Source organism: Schistocerca serialis, chromosome 2 (genome assembly GCF_023864345.2).
Source record: "Schistocerca serialis cubense isolate TAMUIC-IGC-003099 chromosome 2, iqSchSeri2.2, whole genome shotgun sequence".
Classification (NCBI taxonomy): domain Eukaryota; kingdom Metazoa; phylum Arthropoda; class Insecta; order Orthoptera; family Acrididae; genus Schistocerca; species Schistocerca serialis.
In genome coordinates this window covers 550,762,801-550,771,319 of record NC_064639.1, presented here as the reverse complement: position 1 = coordinate 550,771,319, position 8,519 = coordinate 550,762,801, and positions in this window count along the sequence as shown.

Genomic DNA, 8,519 nt, shown 5'->3' with positions numbered 1-8,519 from the left:
CATTTTGATTTTGTATTTATAACTCCGTATTTACCTGACCGGAAGCCTTTATTCTCCTACCGCCGAACTTCACTGATGCCCATTATATCTAACTTTAAACTATGTATTTCCCTTTCAAAATTTACTAGTAGCTGTTCCATCCGACAATATCTCGAGAATATGGAATGGTCTATGTAATCGCAGTAAGTACATATTGAAATGTGTTCTGGTGGGCCGGCCTGGGTGGACGAGCTGTTCTAGGCGCTGCAGTCTGGAACCGCGCGACCGCTACGTTCGCAGGTTCGTATCCTGCCTCGGGCATGGATGTGTGTGATGTCCTTAGGTTAGTTAGGTTTAAGTAGTTCTAAGTTATAGGGGACTGATGACCTCAGAAGTTAAGTCTCATAGTGCTCAGAGCCATTTGAAACAAAATTTTTGTGTTCTGGTGAAATGCTATTTCGATTTCTTCAGTAGTATTAAGTTTCATTTCCTTCTCTGTAAGTACAGCATTTCTAAATCAGTTCTTTTTGGGAGTAGTTTGTCTGACATATCTGCTTTACTAATGCTCATTTGACATATCCGCCAAGTCTAAAAACGTATAAGTGTTTCATCTGTCTCGTAGCAATTGATCTCTCTATCTGTCCGACATATTCTGCACCACATGATTTGCGTTATACGTGTACATTCTAAGACAAACAGAAACGCTGCACCACGAGGGAATTATCCGAACTGTTCGGAAATCGGCACATGTGATGTAAATGTACAAACAAATGATCACAATTTCAGAAAAAAAATTGACGGTTTAATCAAGAGAAAGATCTTCACAAATTGAACAAGTGAATAATGTATGGTCCACTTATGACCCTTACGCAAGCAGTTATTTGACTTGGCATTGACTGATGGAGTATTTGGATGTCCTCCTGAGGGATAAAGTGCCAAATTCTGTCCAATTGGCGCTCCAGATAGTCAAAATCCCGAGCTGGATGGAGGGTCCTGCCCATAATGCTCCAAACATTCTGAATTGGGAAGAGTTCCAGCAACCTCTCTGGTGATGGTAGGGTTTGGAATGCACGAAGACAAGCAGCAAAAACTCTCGTCGTGTGCGGAAGAGCGTTATATGATTTAAACGTAGGTCCAGGATGATTTGGCATGAAGGGCAGCAAAACGCGGCGTGAACTAACGTCGACTTTCTGCTGTGCTATGAGGGTGGCTCGGATGACGACCACAAAGGCCCTGCTATGGAATGATGTTGCACTCCAGACCGTCACTGTTGGCTGTCGGGCTGTATGGCGGGCACAAGTCAGTCTGTCTGGGGTCTTCAGACACGTCTTCGGCCTGGAATCTCATTGACTGTGAAACGTCCCCTTTTGATAATTATACAAGACTGTGCTTAAACTGACACACAATATTTTGTTAGCGCAACGCAATCTGACTTTCAAAATTCCCTACAAAAGGATGGCCCTGACTAACATTAAACTATACCTTTCACAAATCACTTACCTCACAGAAATCTTCGCTGCTCAAGCTACTGCAATACAGCGAGCGCCACTACTGCCAGCTAAATAAAAGATTCAAACTATGGAAGGCACTAACTACTGATAGGGATAGTTAGCAAATGAAAGATATTAATAGAGAACGAACAATGTATTTACCTTGATATCATCATATACGAGGGGCGTTCAGAAAGTAAGCTCCGATCGGTCGCGAAATGGAAACTACTATGAAAATCCGATAAACCTTTGCATAGATGTGTTGGGTAGTGTCTCTAGTATAACCCCAGTTAGCATCACGTCGCTCTTCTCATTTCTGAGCTCGCAGTGAGTGCGTAAAGATGTCTACAAAATAGTGTCTGCCGCCAAGTACGAGGGCCTGGTGAGAAATTTCGCCTGAAGCTATGCAGCTAACATTACATAACTGTCGTGCTGTTGCGTCTTCACGACAATTCTCAGCCGCATTCTGCAGGGGCAATGAAGATGCTCCTGCATCGTTTTCAAATGGAAATGTTAGATTACCCACAATACAGTCCGTAATTGTCTCCCCCTGAGTTTCATCTCTGGTCACATGAACCGCGGTCTTTGAAGACAACATTTTGACACAGACAACGAGGTGTAGGCCAGCGTGGAGAATTGGCGGAAAGCACTGGCGGCTGCCTTCTATGATGAGGCTATTGAAAAGTTGGTACAACGCTATGACAAAAGTCTAAGTCAGAACGGCGACTACGTAGAGAAGTAGCTGAAAGGTGTAGCTAATTGTTACAAGTAAAACATTTCTGATGTTGACTGTGGTTTCAATTTGGCTATCAATCGGAGCTTACTTTCTGAACAGGCCTCGTATAAATATAGCAGTTCATGACAAATTACAAACCTCCGCCATCTCTCTCCCCACATCCACCACTGCTGGCGGCTCACCTCCAACTGCGCAACGCTACGCGCTGTTCACATCCAGCTGCCGCTGCCCAACACTACAATGGCGAGTATTACAACAATGCAAAGCAGACACAGACTGCCCACAGCACAGCCAGTGATTTTCATACAGAGGTGGCGTTACCAATAAAAAAACCTAAACAGCCTACTTACATAGCCCCCATGCTCCCCACAAAAATTTTTACAAATTGGATTGGGCAGTGGCCAATACAGATTTGAAAAAAATTTTTCATAATTACAATAACAAAGAAATCAAATGCACACACTTATTGATACAATGTTGGTCAAAAGCTAAAAATTTCTCACAGTCCATAAAGACAGTCCACATTGTTCATCACAGTAAAAATGCAGAGTTTTTCTCAAAGTCTGAGCAGTAAAAGAAAATGCACACAGAAGTAGTGGATGTCCATGCAGTCTTGAAGAAGTAGTGTTGTCCTTCCAACGGAAAGACAGTGCTGACTCTTGACATGCAGACAGGTAATGGGCCACAATGGAGCAAACCCACAGCAGAGTCATTCGAAGTTTTGAAGAATATTGGTAGGTAGGTCATCACAGAGCAGACCCACTGGAGTCCTGGTAGAGATTGTGGTATTGGTGGGCCACCAGAGGTGCAGACCCACTGCAGTCCTTGTAGAAATAATGGCATGGTGGGTCATCAAAGATGCAGACCCACTGTAGTCCTTGTAGAGATGATGGTATTGGTGGGTCATCAAAGATGCAGACCCACTGTAGTCCTTGTAGAGATAACCAACAGCCATCTGTTGTGACTGTGCAGGTGCACAATCACCATTGAAGAGTCTTGCGGATAATATACCAAGTCCATAAACCACCACTTGTGCACTCACAAAGTTTTTGGAATTGTCCTTAGAACCAGCAATGCTGTTATCCAGTCCCTTGCTGAATTATTAACACACGTGCAAACACTAACAGTCCCTACTTCTCACATATTGTCCACATACTATGACCAACAGAAACGTGTGCAGTGAAATGTAACTAACAAGTTAATAATATCATGAACTGGTGACAATTACAATTTTATAACATAAGAATACAATAACAAAGGTACAAAATACATCATTAAAAACATAACAATACAGATAACATTTGTAGTACAGGCTTTACAAAAGAATCGAACTAACATATACATCAGTGGAATTATGACATGAGTACATACATAAAAGATCACAATAACTTTTGAAACATCAACTTCACACATGAGCATTAAACAGAACAGAATTAATTATGTCTAACATCTTTACAAAGTAAATAACATATTATTAACGCAAATTATATTTGAGGATAACAGTATTCCTCATCATAGTGAATGTAGCTTAATATTAAAAGAAGAAAAAATTCTATGAAACTACACAGAGACAGGAATAAAACAAATACACAAGGGTACGCAAATATATAGTGGGATAACACCAATAGGAAAGGACAGGGTTCGTTTTCAGTGTAACATTTGGTACTGCAGTCCAACCCAAAACTTCATATATCTTTCCTCTTATTTCATCCTTTGTTTCAACCAAAAAAATTCTATCTAAGCATGATTTCTGTGTTTATATGTTCACACATTTCTTACCTCATTTTTATTTTCCATTATCTTACCTCAACATTTATTTCCAAGAAAATCCTACCTAAAATACTTTTTTTTTTTTTTTTTTTTTTTTGGCCAAACCATTTTCTTATAGCGTCTAAATGCATTTCTTCCAATTCATCATAGTTAGTTTCTTATATAGTCTACCCCTCTTAAGCTAACTTAAATCTACTGAGCTCAGATGCTAAACTAAGGGACGAGGCAATGCAGCAGCACAAAATAAGTAACACAAACAGCAATGATAAAAAATACAAATGCCAAAGCAATTGCAATATTACAACTAATATAGGGCACTGTGTAGCAAAAAAAAAAAATATATCTGGCTTAGCAGAGTAACACAAATTAAAGTTCAGTAGCACTATGCCTGGCAAACAGCAACTTATATCTAAACATGACATAGCTCAAGCAGAAAAAATATTACAGTAAAGATAACAATGCAGATAAGGGAAATGTATAATCACATCTTAATGTCTAAGTAATTAAAGTGGTGCACCACAACAACTGATTGTAAAAAGAAATATTACCATGTACTTGAAAAGAAAATTATGTGTTACTGTTACTAGTTCCTTCTTATTGTTCTTTCCTTTCCAAGTGCTCCTTTTTTAAAGAATGTGGATCATAAAATAATTATTTAATAGATCTGTTGACAGAAAGTGTTCACATTAGCAAATGCATTTCATTTTATAAAAGCAATGCTGCAACACAGCTGGAAACCAGATATCAAATGAAATAAGCAACTATGAAAAGCAAAGCATAAAAATATCATTCAGTAGTCATGTGACATTTCATAAGTTAGTAGAAATTCTCTCAACTCTCATAGAAAGACGCTTGTCAAAATCAGGTGTGCAGATGTAAAAATATTTCTTGTCATTTTATTAGGCATTTCAGTAAATATCATAAATTACGAGCTCCACAGTATGCTTTCAACAAGGAAATGTCAGTAGCGCGGACAATGGCCTTCCCTTTCTTTTTTTTTTCTACCTGTGCTTCTGATGAGGCACTCACTAATGACTTGTTCTCCCGGCGTCTGACACAGCTGCGTGCCCATGACGCATTACGTGCAGGTGGTCACTTAACTTTCTTACAGAAATATTTACGACGACAGCAGTTTTCGCTACAGTGACAGTCTCATATAAAAATTTCACAGGTCGAAAATTTGCGTTATAAATGTGTAGAAACAAAATCCTGTAAATATAACAGCGTTCAAAAAATTTTCGCCAGCATTGTGATACATTCACGCATATACACACATTTCATAACTCTTAAAGTACGATTCTTGGTTTCCAACAACCTTTTCCACAAATCAGAGTCACCACTACTCATTATTCCTTACCTTATTACATATACATATTCGTCGACACTTCTTCAATATTTCATCATGAGAAATACGTAGCATAATAAACATTCCTCAACAACATAATACACATCGTCGTCGTAATAATAACATCATAACACCTCAGTCAAATCTCAAAAACGTCGTAGCTTTCTGCAATAATTTCAAACCCTAAAAAATATTCTCTACTCATTTCAATAATGTCATCTACCTCAAACGTACTTTAAAAATCATGATCTCATACCAAATACATCATTCAAAGCTCTCATAGTATCACAATGGGTCCGAAAAAATATGAACAGATCACACAGTACAGACAAAATACAATTTCGTAAGTGTGAAGTAATCCAACTCTGTAATTGCGTAAACATATGTCACTGATGTAATAAAAAAGTTTATCTCTCAGTTAAATGATCAGATAGCTGTGTAATTTGTGTGTTAGAGAAATATGGTACCGATGTGTAAAGTTGTATAAGCAAATACCATATTAGCTAGGGTTCATTGTGGTTGCCAAACACATGGTACACAAAGTAGGCGTGTACCCCCCTGAGGATTAATGTAATTATACCCTCAGGTGTTACAGATTACAGCAATGAAATGAAATGTATCACTGAAAACCTTTGTATCATTGTACTTCAAATATCTTTAAAAATAAATGTTTTAAGTACAAAATTAATCACTCAAATGCGTGTCCTGTAGCGCTAAATGTGCGTCTTGCTGTAAGATAATTCTGTGGAAGTGTCGTAGTTATCGTCCTCCGAAAGCTAAGTTCTGCAGAAGTCAATGTACTTACCTCATAATACACAAAAGTGAAATGCTTTGCGTATAAATGTCTTAGTTATTACGCTTATTGCCGTGATGAGGAAAGTACTGTGCTGTAACGTATTGTTGTGCTACGGAAAAGGCAGACTCATTGTAGCTATACCACAAAAGTTACTACTAAAACATGTTTTACTTTGCAGAATAAAACAGAAAAACTGTGCAGAAATAAAACAGAAACACTACAAAAGCAACATTGTAAATTGTCACTCATTAGTAGCGTCGTGATAAAACCGTGTAGTTGTCACTTAAACTAACCACTGTGTCGTCTGGTATCTCACAGAAAGTACATTAAACCCAGAATGTATTTTCAAGTAAAGCAAAATGTTGCATTAAAATCTCATTAGCAGTACCAGTATGTGTCCTAAGTATGTAAGCCTGATAGTCGTTACGTAATCGTGCAACTAACAAGCAAGAATGTACAAATACAACACTGTGTCGTCTGTTCACTATAACAATGCATTCGTAATTTCTGTTTAAAAATGTTCCCTAGGTTCTAGACTGGATATTTAACTTCAAACATTGTTGCATGTTAACAGTTTCTTAAGTCTGACAAAGCATACTAGAAATGTGAAGTGAAAAGTTATGTGGCAAAGACAAAGTTAAAAAGCAGATTATCTTTCAATAAACGGTTTTACATGTGAAATGTGGTGTAAACCTTTACTCTTCCTAGTACGCAGAGTTTCAACTTCAACGCAATTATCATGTGGTATACGTCGGATTCTGTAAGGTCCATTGTAAACTAGAAAGAATTTGTGACTCAAGTGTTTCTTCTTATGTGACAATGAATGAGCTTTAATGAGAACTTTCTGACCAATATACAATTTCTTTGCATTTGCTTTACCGTGTAGTTTTCTCCTTTTGTCTGCTGCAGATTTTATATTTTTAAGAGCCAAATCAATTATGTCTTTGTGTCGAAGTTTACGTGTATTTGGGAAAGGTACAAGCTCTCTGATTCTGTTCGGTGGTTCTTCATTCTTTAGTACAAGAGTAAGTGGTAAAGCAGTGGAATCATGAGGCATTTCATTCAGCACATTTTGAAATAAGTGTAAATATCTGTCCCAATGCTGATGCTTTCTATGACAATAAAGTCCTGCAAAGCTTATTGATTTCTTTCATAATCCGTTCAGACGGGTTACAATGTGGTGAGTACAATGAAATAAAAACAGGTTTGATTTTATGGTTGCGAAGCATGCGTGACCAAACAGCAGATCTGAATTGAGGTCCGTTATCTGAAATGACTTTGCTAACGTGTCCAACTTCACGTAAGAAATTTTTAACAAAGGCGTTGGATACAGATCGTCCAGTGGCTTTACGTAACGGAGTGAAAGAAACAAATTTTAAAGTAAGTTCAACAGCGACTAAAACGTACGAAAATCCATTAGATGTTCTGACAAGCGGTCCCAAGAGATCAACAGCAGCAAATTCTTTTAATTTAGGAGGAATAATAGGAAATAACGGAGCACGATGTGAGACAGTAGATGGTTTCGCCTTTTGACAAAGTTTACAAATAGACAAGACTCTTCGAATTCTCTTTTCCATATTGTTAAAATAACAAGTCGTTCGAAGAATATGATAACATTTTCGTGGACCAAAATGTGCGTAGCTGAAATGAATGTACCAAATGAGCTTATTAACAAAATCGTCTGGAATGCAAAGTACCCATAGCTTGTCATCAACAGTGCAGCGTTTGAAGAGTATGTTGTTTCTAACCAGGTAATAATGCCGAATCTGAGTGTATGTCTTTTCATGCCATTTATTTTTGATGTCTTTCCAAATCGGATCTTTATCTTGTTCATGAGCAATGTCCTTTAAAGATGTGGTGATGAAGTTTTCAAAGGCGACTTTCTGAATGTAAAGAATACTGAAATTTTTCTCGAGGTTTCCTTGTGTGTTACTTTTCTCAAGCCCAGCCGGTGCGCGTGACAGCGCGTCCGCAGCAATGTTCTCCTTGCCGGGAATGTAGACTATTGTAAAGTGGAATTCTTGCAGAAACAATGCCCAACGTTTTAACCTGTCATGATTTAATTTTGAAGACATAAGAAATTGTAATGCACGATGATCACTGTATACTTTTACGTGCTTACCAGAAAGAAAGAAACGGAATTTGTTAAATGCCCAAACGATAGCTAAAGCTTCTAATTCAGTAACGGAATAATTTTTTTCAGATTTTGTTAGCACTCGGCTAGCAAAAGCAATGGTTTTCTGAACAGTAATGTCATCTTCTATGGCTTCTTGAAATAAATGGGCACCAAGACCGACTTTGGAAGAATCCGTGCTAAGGCAGAAATCTTGTGACAGATCTGGATGAGCTAGTATTGGCGCGTTAAGTAACGCTTCTTTCAAAGAACTGAATTCCAGCTGTGCT